The 27,054-nt window shown below is 48.1% G+C and overlaps 1 protein-coding gene and 1 non-coding gene across 17 annotated transcripts in view; one reads left to right on the top strand and one right to left on the bottom strand.

Annotated features, from left to right (window-relative positions):
• Nucleotides 1-27,054, top strand: part of CELF4 (CUGBP Elav-like family member 4) — a 1,320,822-nt gene that overhangs the window by 26,625 nt on the left and 1,267,143 nt on the right. The window lies entirely within an intron of this gene.
• On the bottom strand, nt 24,531-24,602 carry TRNAT-GGU (transfer RNA threonine (anticodon GGU)). The gene has a single exon. It is a non-coding gene; the product is annotated as a tRNA-Thr (tRNA).

Consider the following 27,054-nt stretch of genomic DNA (forward strand, 5'->3'; position numbering starts at 1 on the left):
ATTCCACTGAGGATAGGACCTGAAGCAATGGGCTCAAATTACAAGCAGAAAAGTACTGGCTGGATATTACGAAATAAATGTTTACAGTCAGAGCAGTTCAGAGGTGGAAGCAGCTGCCTAGGAAGGCGGTGAGCTCCCCTTCATTGGCAGTCTTCAGAACGCGGCTGGAGGATTATTTGTCGGAGATGCTTTCGGCTGATCCAGCATGGAGCAGAGGGTTGGACTAGATGGTTTCTCTGCCCCCTTCCATGAATCTATGTTCTATGAATTCCTTGGTGTTCTCTCATCCAAGTACCACCCAGAACTTAGATCTGAGATGATCAGGCTAGTTTACGTCATCCAGGTCAGACCATCATATGAATATATCCCTCCGTTTAGGACATTTTGCATATAAAAGGCCCAGCTTCAGTTTCCAGCATCTCTGCTTTGAAGTCAGTGGGTGGACACTTTTCTGTTTAGTTTGGCATTCCCACCCAGATTAGGATTGCTTGCAATTTGGGGGTGGAGCTTAGGGAGGGCAGCACTTGGAGAGAAGAGGGCAGGGCTCCTCTTTTTGAGCAGGAACGCACAGGAATGCAGTTCTGGCTGGCTTGGCACCAGGGGGTGTGGCCTAATATGCAAATGAGTCCCTGGGGGGCTTTTTCTACAAAAAAAATCCCTGTGCGGAACAATGGTGACATCAGGGGCTGTGGCCTAATATGCAAATGAATTCCTGCTGGGCGTTATCTACAAAAAAGCCCAGTGTGGAGCAATGGTGACTTCAGGGGTGTGGCCTAATATGCAAATGAGTTCCTGCTGGGCTTTTTCCCCACAAAAAGCCCAGTGTAGAATGATAGTGACATCACAGGGTGTGGCCTAATATGCAAATGAGTCCCTGGGGGGCTTTCTCTACCAAAAAGTCCCTGTGTGGAACAATGGTGACATCAGGGGGTGTGGCCTAATATGCAAATGAGTTCCTGCAGGGCTTTTCCCTACAAAATGTTCAGTGTGGAGTGATGGTGACATTGCAGGGTGTGGCCTAATATGCAAATGAGTCCCTGCTAGGCTTTTCTCCACAAAAATGCCTTTTGTGAAACAATGGCGACATTGGGAGGCATGGCCTAATATGCAAATAAGTTCCTGCTGGGCTTTTTTCTACAAAAAAAAAGCCCTGAAGGAGGGACTTCAGCAGATCATAAAACCACAGATCTCCTGGCCCCATCTGGAGATGGGCAAAACTAAGACAACTTTTTGTTGTTGCTGTTATTCCTACAAAAGTATGAATCAATAAGAATTTGGTGGATGGTTGGGGGAGGGCCGGGTGCAAAAAGCCCTACCGGTTCCAGAAGGCAGCGTGAAATCATTTCAGATCCTGCGAGTTCCCTTTGTGCCATTAACGAATGGAACCAGCCAGCTCCAAGGGACAAGGAGAGAGATAACTTGCATCTGTAAATCACTGATTGTGAAATGTTAGTACTTTATGTACTTTAAGAGGGTGGCGAACAGCTGATGGGGGAGGGAGGCAGTGGCAGGAAGGCCTTCAGTCAGGGGTCATTTTGTAGAAAAATGTGTGGTGGAGCTCCTTAGCATGACTCCTTAGCATATGCCGCCCCTAGGCTTCCCAAGCCTCCCGCCCTGGCGGGAGAATACTGGATTTTCAGCCTCTTTTCCCGCTTTCCATAACTCTGGAAGCGGGGGGAGGAGGGGGGAATGGCGCCAAGGAGCATTTGCGTCATCCGGGGAGGAGGTGCTGAGCCTGGCAAGGGAATCTTGAGAACGGAGGCTGGCTCGCCAGCGAGCGGGTGGAGGTGGCTGCCGAACGCAGGCGGGTCTTGACGGACTCCAATGCCCGATGCTTCTCCTCCTCTCTTCCCTTCCCACCCAGCCCCGTTGCAGCAGCCGTTCTTCCTTTTTGCAAGCTGCTTCCCGCGCCCACATTCTGTGTCACATAAGAACAGAAGAGAAGCCTGTTGGATCAGGCCAATGGCCCATCCAGTCCAACACTCTGTGTCACATAAGAACATAAGAGAAGCCATGTTGGATCAGGACAACTGGCCCATCCAGTCCAACATTCTGTGTCACATAAGAACAGAAGAGAAGCCATGTTGGACCAGGCCAATGGCCCATCCAGTCCAACACTCTTTGTCACATAAGAACCAAGGATACAGAGCATCACTCACCCCAGGCAGCATTCCATCTATACTCTGTGGCTAAGAGCCACTGATGGGTTTCTGCTCCAGATGTTTATCCAATCCCCTCTTGAAGAAATAGGAGAAAATGAGACAGGTTTCTTGTTATCAGTAGGTAGGTACAGGATCAGGCCAACGGCCCATCCAGTCCAACACTCTGTGTCACACAGTGGCCAAAAAACCCATGTGCCATCAGGAGATTCACAGGTGGGGCTAGAAGGCTTTCCAGTTTGCCCCCCCCCTCTCCCCAAGCACCAAGAATACAGAGCATCACTGCCCCAGACAGTTCCAATAATATGCTGTGGCTAATAGACACTGATGGAACTCTGCTTCATATGTTTATCCAGACCCCTCTTGAAGTTGGCTATGCTTGTGGCCGCCACCACCTTCTGTGGCAGTGAATTAACATAAGAACATAAGAGAAGCAATGTTGGATCAGGCCAACGGCCCATCCAGTCCAACACTTTGTGTCACACAGTGGCAAAACATTTCATATATACACACACACTGTGGCTAATAGCCACTGATGGACCTGTGCTCCATATTTTTATCTAAACCCCTCTTGAAGGTGGCTATACTTGCGGCCGCCACCACCTCCTGTGGCAGTGAATTCCACATGTTAATCACCCTTTGGGTGAAGAAGTACTTCCTTTTATCCATTTTAACCTGTCTGCTCAGCAATTTCATCGAATGCCCACGAGTTCTTGTATTGTGAGAAAGGGAGAAAAGTACTTCTTTCTCTACTTTCTCCATCCCATGCATTATCTTGTAAACCTCTATCATGTCACCCCGCAGTCGACGTTTCTCCAAGCTAAAGAGCCCCAAGCGTTTCAACCTTTCTTCATAGGGAAAGTGTTCCAGCCCTTTAATCATTCTAGTTGCCCTTTTCTGGACTTTCTCCAATGCTATAATATCCTTTTTGAGGTGCGGCGACCAGAACTGCACACAGTACTCCAAATGGGACCGCACCATCGATTTATACAGGGGCATTATGATACTGGCTGATTTGTTTTCAATTCCCTTCTTAATAATTCCCAGCATTCTTAATAATTCCACGTGTTAATCACCCTTTGAGTGAAGAAGGACTTCCTTTTAGCCATTCTAAACTGCATTGTGCAGGGGGTTGATGACCCTGGAGGTCCCACCCAACTCTACGATTCTATGTTTCTAAATCCTTTATTTTGGGTTAATCTAAGTTGCAAGAAGATGGGGTGATTTTATTTCTGTCCTTTGGGGTTACTTCTCCGGAGTCTGTCCTCAATAGTTTCAGATGGTAACTGTGTTGGTGTGCATTAGAACAGCTAGATTCGTGTCCAGTAGGATCTTAGAGACCAATAAAAAATTTTCCAGGCCATAAGTTTTGGAGAGTCGAATCTCCCTTTCTCAGCTGCCTTAACTCTTGAAAACCTATTACCCCCAAATCCTTGTCTGTGGATTTTGAGGTGGAGTCTGGCGGTAGGCAGAGTTTGGGGAAAGGAGATACCATCATGATTCCACCTTCCGAAATCAGGTGAAGATCAGTTGGACTTCTGGGAGACCTCCTGGTCCTACCTGCCGATTGGCAGCCCTGTAACGAGACAGTTTCTGCCCAGATAGTCCATTCTGTTGTCAAGCCTAACGATGACCTAGGGAACCATTGAACCTGATGATGATGATAATGATGATGATATTGGAGTTATATCCCACCCTCCACTCTGAATCTCAGAGTCTCAGAGCGGCTCACAATCTCCTTTATCTTCCTCCCCCACCACAGACACCCCGTGAGGTAGGTGGAGCTGAGAGAGCTCTCCCAGAAGCTGCCTTTTCAAGGACAACTCCTACGAGACCTATGGCTGACCAAGGCCATTCCAGCAGCTGCAAGTGGAGGAGTGGGGAATCAAGCCCAGTTCTTCCAGATAAGAGTCCGCGCACTTAACCACTTCACCAAACTGGCTCTCACAGAAGCTTCCCTTTCAAGGACAACCTCTGCCAGAGCTATGGCTGACCCAAGGCCATTCCAGCAGCTGCAAATGGAGGAGTGGGGAATCAAACCCGGTTCTCCCAAATAAGAGTCCGCACACTTAACCACTACACCAAACCTGCCAGTACACTCCTTGATGCCCCCTGTTCCATGGGGTGTTTGACGAGAATCTCCGACTTCTTCTTTTCCCTTTCTGCTATTCACTCTCTCTCATTTTTATGGAATCTCTCTCTCTCTCTCTCTGCTTTGTCTTACTGCAGTTTAGTAGACAAAATGATTCTTTTTTATTACATCATCAATACAATCTCTAGCTAATCAACGGCCACATGTGGCCTTTGGCTCCTCCGCCGTGTCCGTAAATAATAACACAAAGGATCTGAACTTTTCCGTGTGGGAAAGAGCCAAGATGAAGCCGGTGCCAACGGCTTCTATACCCCAATGGGTGCTGATTACTCTGATGAGCTGCCTTGTTCCTGGAAGTGAAATCCAGGGGAATTTAGTCTAGGGAGAGTTATTGGCGTTCTTAAAGGGTAACGTCTGATTACCTTCCAGAAAAAGCATCGCTTTGAATCGCTGGTGTTCCATTTCTCTGTGGCGTTCTCAATTTAATGTAAGCGTGAGGGGGAATTAAATCTTCCTACTCTCCCCCCCCCCGCCCCCCAACAAAAAATACAAAATACTGCTTTTTTATTCAGTGCTGCAATCGTGATGGTTTTGATTCAATGCTGCATGCTGGATGGTTTTGCAGCCTCCTTTGGAGTACTGTGCGGAATTCTGGTCAAAAAAGATATGATGGCTTTGGGAAAAGGCCAGAAAAGGGCAACTACAATGATTCAAGGGTTGGAACCCTTTCCGTATGAAGAAAGGTTAAAACGCTTGAGGCTCTTTAGCTTGGAGAAACATCGACTGAGGAGCGACATGATCGAGGTTTACAAGATTATGCATGGGATAGAGAAGGTAGAGAAATAAGTCCTTTTCTCCCTTTCTCACAATACGAGAACTCATGGACACTCAATGAAATCGTTAAGCAGTTGGATGAGAAGGGATAAAAGGAAGTATTTCTTCCCCCAAAGGGTGATTAACACATGGAATTCACTACCACAGGAGGTGGTGGTGGCTACAAGCATACAAGCTACAAGCATACAGCTTCAAGAGGGGATTGGATAAGCATCTGGAGCAGAGGTCCATCAGTGGCTGTTAGCCACAGTGTATTGTTGGAACTCTCTGTCTGGGGCAGTGATGCTCTGTATTCTTGGTGCTTGGGAGGGGCACAGTGGGAGGGCTTCGAGTGCCCTGGCCCCACTGATTGACTTTTTGATGGCATCTGGAATTTTTGGTCACTGTGTGACGCAGAGTGTTGGATTGGATGGGCCATTGGCCTGATCCAACGTGGCTTCTCTGATATTCTTATGTTCACAAGTGAGTGGGCTTACGTTTGGGATGTGGGCTATTCATCGTTGCTAGAATGATACTGTTTATTTCTTCTTCTTTTTTGTTCTTCTCAGTAAAGACAGAGAAACATGGGATGTTTTCACAGGTCATTAGCGCATGGGCATAGGCCTACTGGTGAACATCTGGTTACAAATGATAACTGTGCCACAACAATCGCAAAATCTCCAACCTTGTGTGTGGGTGCAGTCATGGATTCAGGGGGCTACTAATGGCCTTTGGAATCCTCAACCACTTTGAAACATGGAATGAGATGGTAAGTAACAAGGTGGTAGAGGGTTGAACAGAAGAAGAAGACTAGATTTATACCATAAGAACATAAGAACATAAGAGAAGCCATGTTAGATCAGGCCAATGGCCCATCCAGTCCAACATTCTGTGTCACACAGCGGCCAAATATATATATATATATATATATATATATATATATATATATATATATATATATATATATATATATATATATATATATATATATATATATATATATATATACACACACACACACACACACACTGTGGCTAATAGCCACTGATGGACCTCTGCTCCATATTTTTATCTAACCCCTTCTTGAAGGTGGCTATGCTTGTGGACGCCACCACCTCCTGTGGCAGTGAATTCCACATGTTAATCACCCTTTGGGTGAAGAAGTACTTCCTTTTATCCGTTTTAACCTGTCTGCTCAGCAATTTCATCGAATGCCCACGAGTTCTTGTATTGTGAGAAAGGGAGAAAAGTACTTCTTTCTCTACTTTCTCCATCCCTTCTCTCTAAACCAGAGACTCAGAGCGGCTTACAATCTCCTTTATCTTCTTCTCCCATAACAAGACACCCTGTGAGGCGGGTGGGGCTGCAGCAGCTGCCCTTTCAAGGACAACTTCTGCCAGAGCTATGGCTGACCCAAGGCCATTCCAGCAGCTGCAAGTGGAGGAGTGGGGAATCAAAGATTCTCCCAGATAAGAATCTGCACACTTCACCACCACACCAAACTGGCTCTCGAGAAAGACTTGCCTTCTGTCTTTCCCAGCATCAGGGTCTTCTCCAGCGAGTGCTCCCTTCTCATTTGGGGGCCAAAGTATTTGAGCTTCAGCTTCAGCATCTGACCTTCCAGGGAACAGTCAGGGTTGATTTCCCTTACGACGGACTGATCTGATCTTCTTGCAGTCCAAGGGATTCTCAAGAGTCTTCTCCAACACCAAGTGATGAATAGGGTATTCGATTAGGGTTCCTGGTCTTGAATTCACACAGCCGAGATGACTGTGCTCAAAATCTCAACCATATCATAGACTCACAGAACTGCGTAGTTGGAAGGGGCCATCCAGTCCATCTAGTCCAACCCCCTGCTCAATGCAGAATCAGCCTAGAGCATCCCCGACAAGCAGGGGTGGGATTCTAGCAGGTGCTCCTTTGCATATTAGGCCACACGCCCCTGATGTAGCCAATCCTCCAAGAGCTTACAAAAAAAAAGAGCCCTGTAAGCATTGGAGGATTGGCTACATCAGGGGTGTGTGGCTTAATATGCAAAGGACCATATCAGCCAGTATCATCATGCCCGTGTATAAATCGATGCTGCGGTCTCCTTTGGAGTACTGTGTGCAGTTCTGGTCGCCGCAACTCAAAAAGGATATTATAGCATTGGAGAAAGTCCAGAAAAGGGCAACTAGAATGATTAAAGGGCTGGAACACTTTCCCTATGAAGAAAGGTTGAAACGCTTGGGACTCTTTAATTTGGAGAAACGTCGACTGCGGGGTGACATGATAGAGGTTTACAAGATAATGCATGGTATGGAGAAAGTAGAGAAAGAAGTACTTTTCTCCCTTTCTCACAATACAAGAACTCGTGGGCGTTCGATGAAATTGCTGAGCAGACAGGTTAAAACGGATAAAAGGAAGTATTTCTTCACCCAAAGGGTGATTAACATGTGGAATTCACTGCCACAGGAGGTGGTGGCGGCCACAAGCATCGCCAGCTTCAAGAGGGGTTTAGATAAAAATATGGAGCAGAGGTCCATCAGTGGCTATTAGCCACAGTGTGTGTGTATATATAATTTTTTTTTTGCCACTGTGTGACACAGAGTGTTGGACTGGATGGGCCATTGGCCTGATCTAACATGGCTTCTCTTATGTTCTTATGACCTCCTGCTAAAATTCCACCCCTGCCAACGAGTGTTTGTCCAGCCGATACTTGAAGACTGCCAGTGAAGGGGCTCTCGCCACCTTCCTCAGTAGCTGATCTCATTGTTTCCAAGAATCCAGGTGGTACCTATCCACCCTTAATTTAAACCCCTTATCGCAAGTCCTCTCCTCTGCTGCCAACAGGAACAGCTCCTCGGCCTCCTCTAAGGGTAAAAGGTAAAGGGAGTCCCCTGTGCAAGCACCGAGTCCTTACCAAAACCATGAAGTGACGTCACGACATGACGTTTTCTCGGCAGACTTTTTACGGGGTGATTTGCCATTGCCTTCCCCACTCCTTCAGCCCTTCAAGTACTCCACCATCCACCTCCTCCAGTTTGGTGCAGTGGTGAAGTGTGCGGACTCTTATCTGGAAGAACCAGGTTTGATTCCCCACTCCTCCACTTGCACCTGCTGGAATGGCCTTGGGTCAGCCATAGCTCTGGTAAGAATTGTCCTTGAAAGGGCAGCTTCTGTCAGAGCTCTTTCAGCCCCACCTACCTCACAGGGTGCCTGTTGTGGGGGAGGAAGAAAAGGAGATTGTAAGCCACTCTGAGTCTTTGATTCAGAGAGAAGGGCTCGGTATAAATCTGCAGACTTCTTCTTCTACAGCAGGGGTGGCCAACGGTAAGTCTCCAGATGTTTTTGCCTACAACTCCCATCAGCCTCAGCCATTGGCCATGCTGGCTGGGGCTGATGGGAGTTGTAGGCAAAAACATCTGGAGAGCTATCGTTGGCGAAAGGTAAAGAAAGAAGTACTTCTCTCCCTTTTTCACAATACAAGAACTGGTGGACACAATGAAATTGCTGAGCAGTTGGGTTAGAACTGATAAAAGGAAGTACTTCTTCACTCAGAAGGTGACTAACACGTTTAATCCACTGCCACAGAGGTGGTGGCAGCTGCAAGCATAGACAGCTTCATGAAGGGACTGGGTAAACATCTGGAGCAGAGGTCCATCAGTGGCTATTAGCCACAGCGTATTATTGGAACTCTCTGTCTGGGGCAAGTGTTGCTCTGTATTCTTGGTGATTGGGAGGGGCAACAGTGTGAGGACTTCTAGTGTCCCAGCCCCACTGGTGGGCCTCCTGATGGCACCTGGGTATTTTGACACAGAGCGTTGGACTGGATGGGCCATTGGCCTGATCCAACATGGCTACTCTTATGTTCTTATGTGACACAGGGTGTTGGACTGGGTGGGCCATTGGCCTGATCCAACATGGCTTCTCTTATGTTCTTATGTGTCACAGAGTGTTGGACTGGATGGGCCATTGGCCTGATCCAACATGGCTTCTCTTATGTGACTCAGAGTGTTGGACTGGATGGGCCATTGGCCTGATCCAACAGGGCTTCTCTTATGCTCTTATGTGACACAGAGTGTTGGACTGGATGGGCCATTGGGCTGATCCAACAGGGCTTCTCTTATGTTCTTATGTGACACAGAGTGTTGGACTGGATGGGCCATTGGCCTGATTCAACAGGGCTTCTCTTCTGTTCTTATGTGACACAGAGTGTTGGACTGGAGGGGCCATTGGCTTGATTCAACAGGGGTTCTCCTCTGTTCTTATGTGACACAGAGTGTTGGACTGGATGGGCCATTGGCCTGATCCAACAGGGCTTCTCTTATGTTCTTCTGTGACACAGAGTGTTGGACTGGATGGGCCATTGGCCTGATCCAACATGGCTTCTCTTATGTTCTTATGTGACACAGAGTGTTGGACTGGATGGGCCATTGGCCTGATCCAACATGGCTTCTCTTATGTTCTTATGTGACACAGAGTGTTGGACTGGATGGGCCATTGGCCTGATCCAACATGGCTTCTCTTATGTTCTTCTGTGACACAGAGTGTTGGACTGGATGGGCAATTGGCCTGATCCAACATGGCTTCTCTTATGTTCTTTTGTTCTTATGAGTGGATCCATCTCACGCTGGGCCTTCCCCTCTACTTGATGCCTTCAACTTTTCCAAGCACAATTTCCTTTTTCCAGTGATTTTTGTCTTTGCATAATGTGACCAGAATACAATAGTCTCCATTGAATCCTTTTCGCTTCTAGTCAGAGTGGAAGTTTCAATGCCTTCCCCCCCCTGAACCACATCACTTAACTGAATTTTCTATTCACTCCGGTACTGTTTATGGAGATTTGTGGGGGTTTGGTCTCATGCCGAAAGCTTCCTTGCATTCGGAGTGTGAGGAAGGGGGAGGGGAGGAGCAGATTTAAGGTGGTGGTATTAGCAGCGGTATTAAAAATGCATCGGAAGGTGAGGGGTAGGAGATTAGTTGGGTCGAAAGACCCTCGAACGAGGGGGTTAATTGCATTCAAAGTGGCCATCGGCAGGAGCTGGTGAGCCCCCCCCCCCCAACGCCGGTTTTCTGTTCTTCGAAATTTACTAAATAGCTGGAAACACGGTTTAATGAATTTTAATGGGATGATAGCGAATTCCATGCATATTGCATTTGCTGATGTGAAGAAGTCAAAGCATTGTTGAAGGGAATCGTATTGCCCTACTTTAGGTTTCACAGTTCAGCCTACCCCCCCCACACGTTTTTTTTTTCCTAATTCCCGTAACAAGGACTTTCTACAGAACACACACTCGCGAGTGTGTATTCTATAGCAAGTCCTTGTTGAGGGAATTAGAAATATAGTATCTTTACTGAGAGTCTTATTCAATTTTTTCTCCTGCTTCCTGCAAATGAATAATGACATTTTTTTTAAAAAAAAGAAAGGAATAACAACTAAGGAAGAGCCCTCAATATAATAGATTATTCCACTGTTACATAACAGGCTAGTAACATCCATTGGATTGTCCAGAGAAAGACACCTTTAGTATCTCTTTTGGAAATTCTCCTCAAATGCACCGAGGCACTTCCTGCTATCTGACGCCCCTACTTCCTGCTTCCTGTCTGTCATTGATTTATTCTTTATTCGATTTCTTAGCCCTGCTATTTCGACCCCCATAATCTCCCTTTAAAACCCACTTCTCCCTTGTTCATGTTAAACCCATAATTCTTGAGATGGACACCATGGTGTGCTCCCCCCCCCCCAATTTTCTCCCTAAAATGAATACATTTTCCCCTCCCATGTTATTTAGCAATGAATAAATCAGTATTGTCTGTGATATGTCGGTGATAAATACAAATAATATGCATGACAGACAGACAGACAGACAGACGGATAGACGGACGGACGGACAGACAGACAGACAGACAGACAGATAGATGGATGGATGGATGGATGGATGGATGGATGGATGGATGGACGATAGATGGCTTTTTTTTTAGCCGGAATGCACAGGAACCCAGTTCTAACCTGGCTTGGTATTAGGGGGTGTGGCCTAATATGCAAATGACACCCAGCTGGGTTTTTCCTACAAAAAAGCACCTGCGTGTTTCCTCCTCCCAAGTTCCGACCTGGGAATTTGGCAGCCCTAGGTAATAAACCAGGGGTGGGCAAATTGTGGCTCAGGAGCCACATACAGCTCCCAGAGGCTGAGGAAGAACTTAATGCAGGCTTACTCTCAAATAAGTGTGCTTAGCATCGGGACCTCATTCAGCCTCTGAGCACTGATCAATAGGTAGGCAACTATTTCCGCTGTGTTTGAAACCGGGAAGGAGGGGGAAATAGGCAGGCTTGCAAGCTTTTCTCCTCTACCAGAGAGGTTGCCCAGAGACCTAGAGTGGGGAATTAGAGTGCAAGAGCTAAGGGAGCCACTGGAAGGAGAAGCAGAATTAAAGAGGGCAGCAAAACGTTTCCCCCGAGTTTCATAGTTCTTGTAGGAGCTGTATTTTCTAACCTTGGCGTCAAGGCAAAGAGAGATGCATAATGAAGCAAATGGTTGTTGGTGTTTCCTCCTCCCACTAATGCCAAAAAACCAGTTCCCTCACCTTTCCCTTTGCTGGTCTTATGGGGACTGTTATTCCCAGTTTTTGTTTTTAAAGAGTCTCCTTCTAGCATGGCCGTATTGTAAAGTGCATACATACGCATTTTATCTTTCTGTGCAAAGGATGTATTAAGAGTTTGAATAAAGACAAGTCTTGCAGCTCTCAAACATCTGAGGTTTATTTTATGTAGCTCTTATGTTAAGCAAATTGGGTCACCCTGTATTAAACTATTGAATAATGTGATGAATGATAAATGCAGACAAGAGATCAGTTTGAGTAGGGCTTTATTTTGTAGCAGGAACTCCTTTGCAAATTAGGCCACACATTAGCCAATCTTCCTGGAGTTTACAGTAGTACTAAAAACCATGTACTTCCTGTACTAAAAACCATGTAAACTCTTGGAGGATTGGCTAAATCAGGGGTGTGTGGCCAATTCAAGAAATATATGGGGACTTTGGGGGTGGAGCCAGGAGACATCGGGGCGGAGCCAGGAACATGGGTGTGACAAGCATCATTGAACTCCAAGGGAGTTCTGGCCATCACATTTAAAGGGACCGCACACCTTTTTAAATGTCTTCCTTCCATAGGAAATAATGAAGCATAGGGGCACCTTCTTTTGGGGCTCATAGAATTAGACCGCATGGTCCAATCATTTTGAAACTTGGCGGATACTTTGGAGAGAGTCACTAGATACTATACGGAAAATTTGGTGCCTCTACCTCAAAAAACAGCACCCCCCAGAGCCCCCAAATCCTCCAGATCAATTCCCCATTATACCCTATGAGAATCCATCTCCACATAGAGAATAATGAAGTACTCAGCAGACTCCCCCCCCCCCCCATTTCTGGCAACACTGAAGGGGGATCAGCCTCTCTACTCACGAGTTGCTGCCAACTTCTTCAAAGTTACACAGAAGTTACAAAGTTACAAAGTTACCCCATCCCAAGAGGAAGCCTTTCAATCAGCGACTGAAGCCTCCAGAGGTAGAAACGCACAAGGTTCTCTGGGGGCGGAGCTCCCCCCCCCTCCGCTGGCCAGACTCCCAGAGGAGACGCCTGTAGCAGCCAGAGAGGATGCAAGGACTACGAGTCCCAGCATGCACCTCGCGAAGAGAGGCCGCGCCGTTTCCCCCCCTCCCGCTTCCACGTTTTTGGAGATCGGGGGAAAAGGCTGCTAATTCAGGGGTCCCCCGGCAGGGCGGGGGGGTTGGGAAGCCTAGTGGCCTAATATGCAAAGGAGTTCCTGCTACAAAAAAAGCGCTGAGCTTGAGGGTGAGATTTTCACCCTGGCTACCAGCAAGGGTTGGGAAGAAGAGATGCTAGGTAGGTAGGTTTGCCAAGTCTAATTCAGAAAATATCTGGGGACTTTGGGGGTGAAGCCAGGAGACTTTGGGACAGATCCAGGAGACTTTCCCATTCCCAGAATAAATGCATAAAAATACAGCAATGCTGTTCACCAGAAAAGTCATCATTTCCTCATCCCCCAATAGCTGCAATTCTAGTAAATGAAAGTGAACACACACAAAGCAGCCAAGATGCACATAGTCTGCAAGCACACATTCTTGTGATCTCACTGAGGCTTCACTCACAGGAACTGCTTTTCCTCAGCTAATACTGGCGAATAAAAAGAGAGAGAGCTGGAATTTTCCTCCATCCCATAAACAGCTTCCTATACAAAGGCTCTAAAACCAATCTAAAATGAGCACAGAGACACACGCACACTCTTACTGGCTCTGGTTCCTCACAAAGACTTCTGAAAAGTACAGGGGCTGTGCTCTCTCTCTCTTTCACACACACACACACATACAGACATATTCACACTTACTGGCTCTGGTTCCTCCACAAAGAGGTCTGAAAAGTACAGGGGCTGTGCTCGCTCTCTTTCTTTCTCTCTCCCTCACACGCATACTTACTTGCTCTGAACAGAAAGCAGAACAAACTGTGCTCTCACATGGGTCTGCTGCTGGCCATTCCCCATGACGCTTTCACTTCCTGCTCAAATTTAAAGGCACACACACACACATTTTAAAACAAGGAGTTTGTAGGCTTCTAAACCTGCGGGATCTAAACAACCGTTCTGGCTGCTGGGGTGGGACTGTCCCTTGCCAGCCAGCTGGCTGGGGGTGGGTGGAGCCTGTAAAGCCAGGGGATCTCCTGCTAAGACATGGGGATTGTGAAGCCTAGATTCAGATTAGGAAACTCCTGGAGATTTGGGAGTAGAGCCTGGGGAGGACAGGGACTTCAGTGAGGTACAATGCCACAGAGTCCACCTTCCAAAGCATCCATTTCCTCCGCGGGAACTGATCTCCATAGTCATATGACCATATATGAACATATGAAGCTGCCTTACACTGAATCAGACCCTCTTTGGTCATCCAAGTCAGTACTGTCTACTCAGACTGGCAGTGGCTCTCCAGGGTCTCAAGCTGAGGTTTTTCACGCCTACTTGCCTGGACCCTTTTTAGTTGGAGATGACGGGGATTGAACCTGGGACCTTCTGCTTACCAAGCAGATGCTCTACCACTGAGCCACAGCCCCATTCATGGCTCTCCAGGGTCTCAAGTGGAGGTTTTCCATGCCTACTTGCCTGGACCCTTTTTAGTTGGAGATGCCGGGGATTGAACCTGGGACCTTCTGCTTCCCAAGCAGATGCTCTACCACTGAGCCACAGCCCCATTCATGGCTCTCCAGCATCTCAAGCTGAGGTTCTTCATGCCTACTTGCCTGGACCCTTTTTAGTTGGAGATGCCGGGGATTGAACCTGGGACCTTCTGCTGCCCAAGCAGATGCTCTACCACTGAGCCACAGCCCCATTCATGGCTCTCCAGGGTCTCAAGCTGAGGTTTTTCACGCCTATTTTCCTGGACCCTTTTTAGTTGGAGATGCCGGGGATTGAACCTGGGACCTTCTGCTTACCAAGCAGATGTTCTACCACTGAGCCACCTCCCTCCCCATCTGAAGATAAGCTGCAATTCTGGGAGCTCCCCAGGTCCCAGGCTGGTTTCCCTAACTTTAGCAATAGCCTCTCCTTTTTTCTCGGAGCTGTTGGCCGGAAAAAGAAGGAGAACGTTCTTGTCTGGTCCTCAGCTGATACTGAAAGAAGACAGTGAGACGTGCACAGCTGTTTCTGTGCAGTTTCCATCGGGGGCAGTAAACCAGCATAAAGCACAGAGGGACCGCCTCTTCTGCACAAAAGAGGGAAGTCTAGAGGGGTCGTGATTGCTTCATGGGTACTTGGGGTGGAATAACTGCTTTTAAGGTCCCCAAACGACAGCAGGGGAGGGGGGCTGACAAGAGAACAGCCCGCGGCGAAGAGTTGTGTTTTAAATCCTCAATATAGCGTGGCACTCCGGACTTTTCCACGTAATTACATGGGTGCGTCCAGATGCCGCGTGCTGGAAGACTTTCCAGGCCAGCGTCCTAAATCTCCCAGCCTCCTCTTTCCACAGGTCTTTCAAAAACTTTAGAGATCTGTGAGTGGGGAGGGAATGGGGTAGGGTTGCCAAGTTCAATTCAAGAAATATCTGGGGACTTTGGGGGCGGAGCCAGGAGCAAGGGTGTGACAAGCATAACTGAACTCCAAAGGGAGGTCTGGCCATCACATTTAAAGGGACCACACTCCTTTTAAATGCCTTCCCTCCATTTGGAATAGCGAAGGATAGGGGCACCTTCTTTTGGGGCTCATAGAATTGGACTCCCTGCTCCAAGCCTTTTGAAACTTGGAGGGTGTTTTGAGGAGAGGCATTGGATGCTATGCTGAAAATGTGGTGTCTCTACCTCAAGAAACAGGCCCCAGAGAGCCCTGGATACATCTCTCATGGATCAGTTCTCCATTATACCCTATGAGAATCGATCTCCATAGAGTATAATGGAGTGCCCAGCAGACGTTCCCCCCTCCCAGCTTTCAGATGACCCTGAAGCAGAGGGAGGGCCTCCAAACCAGGGGATCTCCTGCTCCCACCTGGGGATTGGCAACCCTAGAATGGGGGGACATGATCGCATCATGGAAACAGAGAGGGGCAGACCCAAGGGACAATCTTCAGCCCTTCATAGGCCAACTTTGGGACCTGGTTTCAAATGCAGATTTTGGTGTTCAAGGCCTTAAGAGTTTACTTTTTATTTTTTTATTTATGGGGAAAAAAAGCAATAACTTTCCATTTCTATAATATTGCCTGAGTCTCTAGAATAGAATCCCAGAATAGAACCTTACTGTGAGATGGGCGCATTGAGGTCATTGAATCCAACCTCCTGCTTAGTATACGATCAGCCTGGAGTGGGGGTGTCAAACATGCAGCCCAAGGGCCAAATCAGCCCCCCAGAGGGCTCCTATCAGGCCCCCGAGCAACTGGCTGTCGTCTGCGTCCTTCTCCCTCTCTCTCGCTTCCTTCCGCATCTCAGCTTGCTTTGCAAGGCTTGCTCAATCGCACAGGAGCTACAGAGTCAAACCTCAATTTTCTCCATTGGTTGAGGCTCCTCCCCCTCCTGGTCCCCTGGGGAAGGAAGGAAAGAGCCAGAGCTTCCTTTGCCCAGTTCCCTGGATCCCACGGAAGAAATACAAAGAAAGCACCTTTAAGACCAACAAGTGCTAATGTTTTAAGCATGTTACCTAACCCTAAATAGGTACACACATGGCCCGGCCCAACAAGGTCTCATTTATGTCAAATCCGGCCCTCATAGCAAATGAGTTCGACACCCGTGGCCTAGAGCATCCCTGACGAGTGTTTATCCATCCACGGTTTGAAGACGGCCAGGGAGGGGGAACTCACCGCCTCCCTAGGAAACCCATAGCACTGCTGAACTACTTATATTGTATTTCCTCCCCCTTCCCTAATATTCAAGTGGTACCTTCCCACTGTAACTCGCTCTATGAGACTGATCCGGAAACTGCAGTGGGTGCAGAATGCGGTTCGCCTGCTGACTGCAGCGCCTTTACGGGTGGGCATTCGGCCGGCGCTCCGCAGTCTGCACTGGCTGCCCATCGAGTACTAGATTCACTTCAAGGTTCTAGTGCTAACATTTAAAGCCTTACATGGCCTGGGACCAACACACCTGCGGGACCGTCTCTTTCCATACATGCCCAGGAGGTTGTTACGTTCAGCCTCCCAACATCTGTTGGCCATCCCTGGCCCAAGAGACTCCCGCCTTGCCTCAACTAGGCCCAGGGCTTTTTCAGTACAGATCCCAACCTGGTGGAATCAGCTGCCTCCCAGATAAGAGTCCGTGCACTTAACCACTACACCAAATTGGCTCTCTGAACGCAACACCCCCCTAAGCAATAGCTCTCTCCAAAGTCTTTTCCCCTGCCAATTGTGAATCGGCCGTGTGCCTGAATGCGCCCAACTCCCTGCCAGTTTTGGCTATCTGGCAGGCAAAATGTGCAATGCCCATCTGGGGGCTAAAAAAAAGGCACATTTGTTGATTTGACTCGGACGAGCTGCCATTCACCCACTTTCAGGATCCCAGCTGACAGTTTGGAAACTTGTTCCGTTGGATGCACAACCCGAGTGGGATTTGTCTGGGATCTGTTCTGGGGGTTGTGGATCTGTGGATGTGCTTTCTTTCCAGCCGCTCTGTCCAATTTTTAGGCTTAAAGGGATACAGACTGGAATGTGAAATTTTCCATACAGGGATCTTGAGCAATGTGCTGGTGGGAATGTATTAACCTAGTTCAGGGATTTTTTTGTACCAGGAATCCTTTGCACATTAGGCCACACCTCCTGATGTAGCCAATCCTCCTGGAGCTTACAGGGCTCTTAGTACAGAGCCTATGGTAAGCTCCAGGAGGATTGGCTACATCAGGGGTGTGTGGCCTAATATGCAAAGGGGTTCCTGCTATAAACAAAGCCCTGATATAACCTACAACTTTTGTGCTGTGATAAGATGAACAGGAAGAAGAAGAAGAAGAATATATTGGATTTATATCCCGCCCTCCATTCCAAGGAATCTCAGAGCGGCTCACAATCTCCTTTACCTTCCTCCCTCACAACAGACACCCTGTGAGGTAGATGAAGATATTGGATTATATCCCGCCCTCCACTCTGAAGAGTCTCAGAGTGGCTCACAATCTCCTTTCCCTTCCTCCCCCACAACAGGCACCCTGTGAGGTAGATGAAGATATTGGATTTATATCCCGCCCTCCACTCCGAAGAGTCTCAGAGTGGCTCACAATCTCCTTTACCTTCCTACCTCACAACAGGCACCCTGTGAGGTAGATGAAGATATTGGATTTATATCCCGCCCTCCACTCCGAAGAGTCTCAGAGCGGCTCACAATCTCCTTTCCCTTCCTCCCCCACAACAGGCACCCTGTGAGGTAGATGAAGATATTGGATTTATATCCCGCCCTCCACTCCGAAGAGTCTCAGAGTGGCTCACAATCTCCTTTACCTTCCTACCTCACAACAGACACCCTTTGAGGTGGGCAGGGCTGGAGAGGGCTCTCCCAGCAGCTGCCCTTTCAAGGACAACCTCTGCCAGAGCTACGGCTGACCCAAGGCCATGCTGGCAGGTGCAAGTGGAGGAGTGGGGAATCAAACCCGGTTCTCCCAGATAAGAGTCCGGACACTTAACCACTACACCAAACTGGCTCTCCCCAGGGAAGGTCTATTCCCTTAAAGGTTTTGGTGTTCTGGCAGTGGATGAGAGCAGCGACCCCTTCCACATCAATGGATTTTGATTGTTTTTCGTTACATTTTCTTTTGGGTTTGGTTGCTGTCATTTCTCTCGCCTTTCTCCCTTCCCACTTGCCGCATTCCGCTCGCTTGTTCCTTCCTTTTTATCTATGAAAATTAATCCGGCTTCTTACCATCCCTTGTCTTATAAGCACTGACAGGTTTGTGCCAAAAGATGACACAATTAGCATCCTCAAAGACTTCATTAAGAATGCTATTTTAGGTGCTCACCTTTATGGGTCCCATCCCTGTGACCCGTTTTCTGAAAGAAATTCCCAGTTTTCTTCTTAGGGGAGAACCCAACTAGATGGACTTCCCTCCTCCCTCCTGATTGTCCACAGAGGATCTTCAATTTAATGCCTGACAGGTGGCAAACCTTAATTGCTAATGCCACAAAAATCTCCTTGAATGGAATGTGTACTTGTAAGAATCCTAGAATCATAGAGTTGGAAGGGACCTCTAGGGTCATCTAGTCCAACCCCCTGCACAATGCAGGAAACCCATAAACACCTCCCCCTAAATTCACAGGATCCTCATTGCTGTCAGATGGCTATCTAGCCTCTGTTGAAAAACCTCCAAGGAAGGAGAGCTCACCATCTCCCGTGGAAGCCTGTTCTACTGAGGAATTGCATTAACTGTTTGGACGTTCTTCCTAATCTTGAGCCGGAAAATCTTTTGATTTAATTTCAACCCATTGGTTCTGGTCCTACCTTCTGGGGTCACAGAAAACAATTCCACACCATCCTCTATCCGATAGCCCTTCAAGTACGTGAAGATGGTGATAATATCACCTCTCAGCCACCTCCTCTTCGGGCTAAACATGCCCAGCTCCTTCAACCTTTCCTCATAGAACTTGGTCTCCAGACCCCTCACCATCTTCGTCGCCCTCCTCTGGACCCATTCCAGCTTGTCTATATCCTTCTTAAAATGTGGTGCCCAAAACTGAACACAATACTCCAGGTGAGCTCTTCCCAAAGCAGAGTAAAGCGATACCATCACATCATGTGATCTGGACACTATACTTCTGTTGATACAGCCCAAAATTGCATTTGCCTTTTTAGCCACCACGTCATACTGTTGATTCATGTTCAGCGTATGATCCACTAAGGCCCCTAGATCCTTTTCACACAGACTACTACCAAGACAAGTCTCCCCCATGAATTGGATTTCTCCTTCCTAAATGCAGAACTTTACATTTATCCCTGTTAAAATTCATTTTATTGATTTTACCCCAGTTTTCCAGCCTGTCCAGATCATCCTGTATCCTGTTTCTGGGGATAGAGTAGGGGAATTTTTTTTTTTTTTGGCAATTCCCCAGGAGGCAAGATCAGGGGAAGGCCTCGACCTTTAGGCCCTGTTGTTGGATCTCCAAAAGAACAGTTTGGTGTAGTCATTAAGTGCGCGGAATCTTATCTGGGAGAACTGGGTTTAATTCCCCACTCCTTCACATGCACCTGCTGAAATGGCCTTGGGTTACCCATAGCTATTGCAGGAGTTTTCCTTGAAAGGGAAGCTGCTGTGAGAGCCCTCTCAGCCTACCCACCTCACAGGGTGTCTGTTGTGAAGGGAGAAGATGTAGGAGATTGTAAGCCACTCTGAATCTCTGATTCAGGAAGAAGGGTGGGGTATAAATCGGCAATCATCTTCTTCTTCTTCTTGGCTGCTCTGTGAGACCAGATGCTGGACTAGATGGACCACTGGTTTGATCCAGCTGGGCTCTTCTGATGTTCTTATGAACACCTTGGCCTCTCTGCCTGTTGTTGGATATCCAGAGGAACCTGTTGGCCAGTGTGGGAGATGGGATGTTGGACTAGATGGACCACTGGTCTGATCCAGCAAGGCTCTTCTAGTGTCCTTATGAAGGCATTGGGCTCTCTGCCCTGTTGTTGGACCTCCAGAGGAACTGTTTGGCCACTGTGTGAGACAGGATGATGGCCTTGATGGACCACTGGTCTGATCCCGTAGGGCTGTTCTAACATTCTTATGTTCTCCTTCTCACAAGATATTTGAGAGGGTTTCAGAAGTCACAGTTGTGGCTTTTTAGGGAGCAAAGAAAATAAAATCATCTTTGTGAGCCCATCCTTTTGCCAGAAGTTAGACTCTCAACTGTGTATCTATGGAATTCCCTGCCTTGGGACGGTGGCTAAGTGGTAGAGCATCTGCTTGGTCAGCAGAAGGTCCCAGGTTCAATCCCCGGCATCTCCAACTAAAAAGGGTCCAGGCAAGTAGGCGTGAAGAACCTCAGCTTGAGACCCTGGAGAGCCATGAATGGGGCTGTGGCTCAGTGGTAGAGCATCTGCTTGGTCAGCAGAAGGTCCCAGGTTCAATCCCCGGCATCTCCAACTAAAAAGGGTCCAGGCAAGTAGGTGTGAAAAACCTCAGCTTGAGACCCCAGAGAGCCATGAATGGGGCTGTGGCTCAATGGTAGAGCATCTGCTTGGTCAGCAGAAGGTCCCAGGTTCAATCCCCGGCATCTCCAACTAAAAAGGGTCCAGGCAAGTAGGCGTGAAGAACCTCAGCTTGAGACCCTGGAGAGCCATGAATGGGGCTGTGGCTCAGTGGTAGAGCATCTGCTTGGTCAGCAGAAGGTCCCAGGTTCAATCCCCGGCATCTCCAACTAAAAAGGGTCCAGGCAAGTAGGCGTGAAAAACCTCAGCTTGAGACCCTGGAGAGCCATGAATGGGGCTGTGGCTCAATGGTAGAGCATCTGCTTGGTCAGCAGAAGGTCCCAGGTTCAATAACCGGCATCTCCACTAAAAAAAGGGTCCAGGCAAGTAGGCGTGAATAACCTCAGCTTGAGAACCTGGAGAGCCATGAATGGGGCTGTGGCTCAGTGGTAGAGCATCTGCTTGGGAAGCAGAAGGTCCCAGGTTCAATCCCCGGCATCTCCAACTAAAAAGGGTCCAGGCAAGTAGGCGTGAAAAACCTCAGCTTGAGACCCTGGAGAGCCATGAATGGGGCTGTGGCTCAGTGGTAGAGCATCTGCTTGGTAAGCAGAAGGTCCCAATTTCAATCCCCGGCATCTCCAACTAAAAAGGGTCCAGGCAAGTAGGTGTGAAAAACCTCGAGACCCTGGAGAGCTGTTGCCAGTCTGAGTAGACAATACTGACTTTGATTCAGTGTTAGGCAGCTTCATATGTACATATGTTCAATCACCTTCCTGTTCTCGCCCAAGATTAGGGCTTTCAAGTTGGGGTTGGGAAATTCCTGGTGACTTGGGGGTGGACCCTGGGGCGGGGGGCAGAGTTTGGGGAGTGGAGGCACCTCTGTGGAGTAGAGTGCCATGGATTCCCCCCCTCCAAAATAGTTTTCGGGAAAACTGATCTCTGCCATCTGGAGATCAGTTGTAATTCGAGATCTGTAGACAATTCTACCCGAGATTTTGTTTTTAAAAACCAGAACTCCCTATCATAGGGTTGCCAAGTCCAATTCAAGAAATATTTGGAGACTTTGGGGGTGGAGCCAGGACACTTTGGGGGTAGAGCCAGAAGCAAGGGTTTAAAGGGACAGCACACCTTTTCACTCCCTTCACTCAGTTGGAAAGAATGATTGGGGTACCTTCTTTGGGGCTCATAGAATTGGACCCCCCCAGTCCTATCCTTTTGAAACTTGGCAGGTGTTTTGAGAAGAGGCACCAGATGCTAAGCTGTAAATTTGGTGCCTCTACTTCAAAATACCAGCCCCCAATTCTATGAGCCCCCAAAGAAGGTACCCCAATCCTTCATTCTTTCCAACAGATGGAAGCCATTTAAAAAGTGTGCGGTCCCTTTAAATGTGATGGCCAGAACTCCCTTTGGAGTTCAGTTATGCTTGTCACACCCTTCCTCCTGACTCCACCCCTAAAGTCCCCAGATGTTTCTTGAATCGGACTTGGAAACCCTAAACTGGGCCCTCCAGATCAGTGCAGATATTCCAGTGGTTCCTCTTGCCAAATCATTGCACACGGTTAAAAAGACGCAGCCTTGAAAATCGCATCGCTTGTATGCTGGTGAGTGCACTTGAAAAAACCAGCTCTCTCCTGGCAGCGAATCATACCGTCTATAAGGCAGGTGCCCATATATCTTTCCCCCTGAGTGTTAACAAATGTTAATGAGGATCTATGGGCATTTAAAATTATTGGAACGCCGTGATGTTTACTTATTAGATTAAGGCTTAATTTTTTTTTTTTCCGGAGTGAATTTTCTGCCGGGAAATTTCCTTCTCAGAGATCACAATGAATATTTATAGGTCATCTTAATGGAGTATTTCCAAGCTTCGGTGGGTGGGGTTTGGGGTTTGGGTATTCCCCCACCCATCCTCTAAATGGGGAATACTTTATTGGATAGAGCACAGGAGTAAAATATGAATTGTTTTGTAATTATGGAAGCTAGAGCAAAGGGCAATGGAATGGAATAACAATATACAATACATATACATGTTCATGTACATGTACATGTGTGTGTGCATGCATGCATGTTTACACACATGCACACGCACAAACATACCTACATCTATCTGTCTAGAGCTTTTTATAATGCTATTCCTGCTATTTCTCCAAGGAGCTAAGAATACATAAGAATATAAGAGAAGCCACGTTGTATCTGGCCAATGGCCCATCCAGTCCAACACTCTGTATCACACAGGGGCCAAAACCCAGGGGCCATCAGGAGGTCCATTGGTGGGGCCAGGACACTAGAAGCCCTCCCAATGTTGCCCCCCCCCAAGCACCAAGAAGACAGAACATCACTGCCCTAGACATAAGAACATAAGAGAAGCCCTGTTGGATCAGGCCAGTGGCCCATTCAGTCCAACACTCTGTGTTACACAGTGCCCCCCCCCACAAAAAAAACCCAGGTACCATCAGGAGCTCCATCTGTGGGGCCAGGACACTAGAAGCCCTCCCATTGTGACTTCCAAGCACCAAGAATACAAAGCATCACTGCCTCAGACATAAGAACATAAGAGAAGCCCTGCTGGATCAGGCCAGTGGCCCATCCAGTCCAACACTCTGTGTTACACAGTGGCCAAAAAAACAACAACAACCCAGGTACCATCAGGAGGTCCATCAGTGCAGCCAGGACAGTAGAAGCCCTCTCACTGTGAACTCCAAGCACCAAGAACACACGGCATCACTGCCTCAGACATAAGAACATAAGAGAAGCCCTGTTGGCTCAGGCCAGTGGCCCATCCAGTCCAACACTCTGTGTCACACAGTGGTCAAAAACCCGGGCGCCATCACGAGGCCCATCAGTGGAGCCAGGACACTAGAAGAATGACATGCCTAGGTCTCCCCTATCCATTTTAGTAGCACAAGAACCCTATTAGGTAGGTTAGACTGAGAGAGAGAAAGTGAGGGAGGGGGCACTGCCATCCGGAGAGTTTCATGGTGAAGTGGGAGTGTGAAATCAGATTTTTGAGGTGTTAGTCTGACTCATACACCATTTCCCTCTGTCAGATGGAAAAGTGAAACTAAATTTGTCCAAGGTTATGTAGTAGAATAATAGAATCAGAATTGAAAGGGATCTCCAGGGTCATCGAGTCCAACCCCCTGCACAATGCAGGAAACTCACAAACACCTCCCCCTAAATTCACAGGATCAGCACTGCCGTCAGATGATCATCCAGCGTCTGTTTAAAAATCTTCAAGGAAGGAGAGCCCACCACCTCCTGAGGAAGCCTGTTCCACTGAGGAACCGCTCTGTCAAGAAGTTCTTCCTAATGTTGAGTCGGAAACTCTTCTGATTTAATTTCTTCCTGTTGGTTCTGGTCCGACCTTCTGGGGCAACAGAGAATAATTCCACACCATCCTCTATACGACAGCCCTTCAAGTCCTTGAAGATGGTGATCCTATCACCTCTCAGCCACCTCCTAGAAGAAAGCAGATAGGAGCATAGTTGCCACGTACAGACTCCAACTGTGAACATATGAAGCTGCCTTATAACTAATCACCCCCCTCAAAGGTCCATCAAAGTCAGACTGGCAGCGGCTCTCCAGTGTCTCAAGCTGAGGTTTTTTACGCCTACTTGTCTGGACCCTTTTTAGCTGGAGATGCCGGGGATTGAACCTGGGACCTTCTGCTTACCAAGCAGATACTCTACCACAGAGCCACCATCCTTCCCTAACACTTATGAAGCTGCCTTCTACTGAATCAGACCCTCAGTCCATCAAAGTCAGTATTGTCTACTAGACTGGCAGCGGCTCTCCAGGGTCTCAAGCTGAGGTTTTTCATGCCTCCTTGCCTGGTCCCTTTTTAGTTGGAGATGCCGGGGATTGAACCCGGAACCTTCTGCTTACCAAGCAGATGCTCTACCACTGAGCCACAGCCCCATTCATGGCTCTCCAGGGTCTCAAGCTGAGGTTTTTCACGCCTACTTGCCTGGACCCTTTTTAGTTGGCGATGCCGGGGATTGAACCTGGATCTTCTGCTTACCAAGCAGATGCTCTACCACTGAGCCACAGCCCCATTCATGGCTCTCCAGGGTCTCAAGCTGAGATTATTCACGCCTACTTGCCTGCACCCGTTATAGTTGGAGATGCCGGGGATTGAACCTGGGACCTTCTGCTTATCAAGCAGGTCTCAAGCTGAGGTTATTCACGCCTACTTGCCTGCACCCTTTTTAATTGGAGATGCCGGGGATTGAACCCGGAACCTTCTGCTTACCAAGCAGATGCTCTACCACTGAGCTCGTCCCTCCCTTATGCTCCGCTAATTGCTCTGCTAACTGAATCCCGGTCTCCTTAAATTAAATGTATGAAGCTTTTCCCCTTCAGTTTTGCTCCATGTCAGAGAAATCCTCACACACCTCTGGGGCATTCAGAGGTGATTTGCCGTTGACTGCCTCTACATCACACCCCTGATATTCCTTGGTGGTCTCCCATTTCATATCCTAGCCAAGTCTGGCCTTGCTTAGCTTCCAAGAGCTGATGAGATCAGGCTAGCCTTGGATAGCCAGGCACTACAAGATTGTGCATGAGATAGAGAAGGTAGAGAAAGAAGTCCTTTTCTCCCTCTCTCATAATACGAGAACTTGTGGACACTCAATGAAATTGCTGAGCAGTCGGGTTAGAATGGATAAAAGGAAGTCCTTCTTCACCCAAAGGGTGATGAACACGTGGCATTCACTACCACAGGAGGTAGTGGCAGCTACAAGCATAGTCAATTTCAAGAGGGGATTGGATAAGCATATGGAGCAGAGGTCCATCAGTGGCAATTAGCCACAGTATATTGATGGAACTCTGTCTGGGGCAGAGATGCTCTGTATTCTTGGTGCTTGGGGGGGGCAACAGTGGGAGGGCATCTAGTGTCCTGGCCCCACTGGTGGACCTCCTGATGGCACCTGGTTTTTTTAACCACTGTGTGACACAGAGTGTTGGACTGGATGGGTAATTGGCCTGATCCAACATGGCTTCTCTTATGTGACTCAGAGTGTTGGACTGGATGGGTAATTGGCCTGATCCAACATGGCTTCTCTTCTGTTCTTATGTGACTCAGAGTGTTGGGCTGAATGGGCCGTTGGCCTGATCCAACAGGGCTTCACTTCTGTTCTTATGTGACTCAGAGTGTTCGGCTGAATGGGCCATTGGCCTGATCCAACATGGCTTCTCTTATGTGACACAGAGTGTTGGACTGGATACGCCATTGGCCTGATCCAACAGGGCTTCTCTTCTGTTCTTATGTGACACAGAGCGTTGGACTGGATGGGCCATTGGCCTGATCCAACAGGGCTTCTCTTATGTTCTTATGTGACACAGAGTGTTGGACTGGATGGGCCATTGGCCTGATCCAACATGGCTTCTCTTATGTTCTTATGTGACACAGAGTGTTGGACTGGATGGGCCATTGGCCTGATCCAACAGGGCTTCTCTTATGTTCTTATGTGACACAGAGCATTGGACTGGATGGGCCATTGGCCTGATCCAACAGGGCTTCTCTTATGTTCTTATGTAACACAGAGCGTTGGACTGGATGGGCCATTGGCCGGATCCAACAGGGCTTCTCTTATGTTCTTATGTGACACAAAGTGTTGGACTGGATGGGCCATTGGCCTGATCCAACATGGCTTCTCTTATGTTCTTATGTGACACAGAGTGTTGGACTGGAGGGTCCACTGGCCTGATCCAACAGGGCTTCTCTTATGTTCTTATGTGACTCAGAGTGTTGGACTGGATGGGCCATTGGCCTGATCCAACATGGCTTCTCTTATGTTCTTATGTGACACAGAGTGTTGGACTGGATGGGCCATTGGCCTGATCCAACATGGCTTCTCTTATGTTCTTATGTGACACAGAGCGTTGGACTGGATGGGCCATTGGCCTGATCCAACAGGGCTTCTCTTCTGTTCTTATGTGACACAGAGCGTTGGACTGGATGGGCCATTGGCCTGATCCAACAGGGCTTCTCTTCTGTTCTTATGTGACACAGAGTGTTGGACTGGATGGGCCACTGGCCTGATCCAACAGGGCTTCTCTTATGTTCTTATTAGACTCTTGAAGTCTGACCCCTTCCTGAATCCCACCTTTCTCAAGCTCCACCCCCACCAAAAAACATCTCCGAGTATTTCCCAACCCAGAGTTGGCAACCCTAGCAAGAAGAAGAAGAAGATATTGGATTTATATCCCACCCTTCACTCTGAATCTCAGAGAGTCTCACAATCTCCTTTCCCTTCCTTCCCCACAACAAACACCCTGTGAGGTGGATGAGGCTGAGAGAGCTCTCCCAGAAGCTGCCCTTTCGAGGACAGCTCTGCGAGAGCTATGGTTGACCCAAGGCCATTCCAGC

The sequence above is a fragment of the Heteronotia binoei genome, chromosome 4 (genome assembly GCF_032191835.1).
Source record: "Heteronotia binoei isolate CCM8104 ecotype False Entrance Well chromosome 4, APGP_CSIRO_Hbin_v1, whole genome shotgun sequence".
Classification (NCBI taxonomy): Eukaryota; Metazoa; Chordata; class Lepidosauria; order Squamata; family Gekkonidae; genus Heteronotia; species Heteronotia binoei.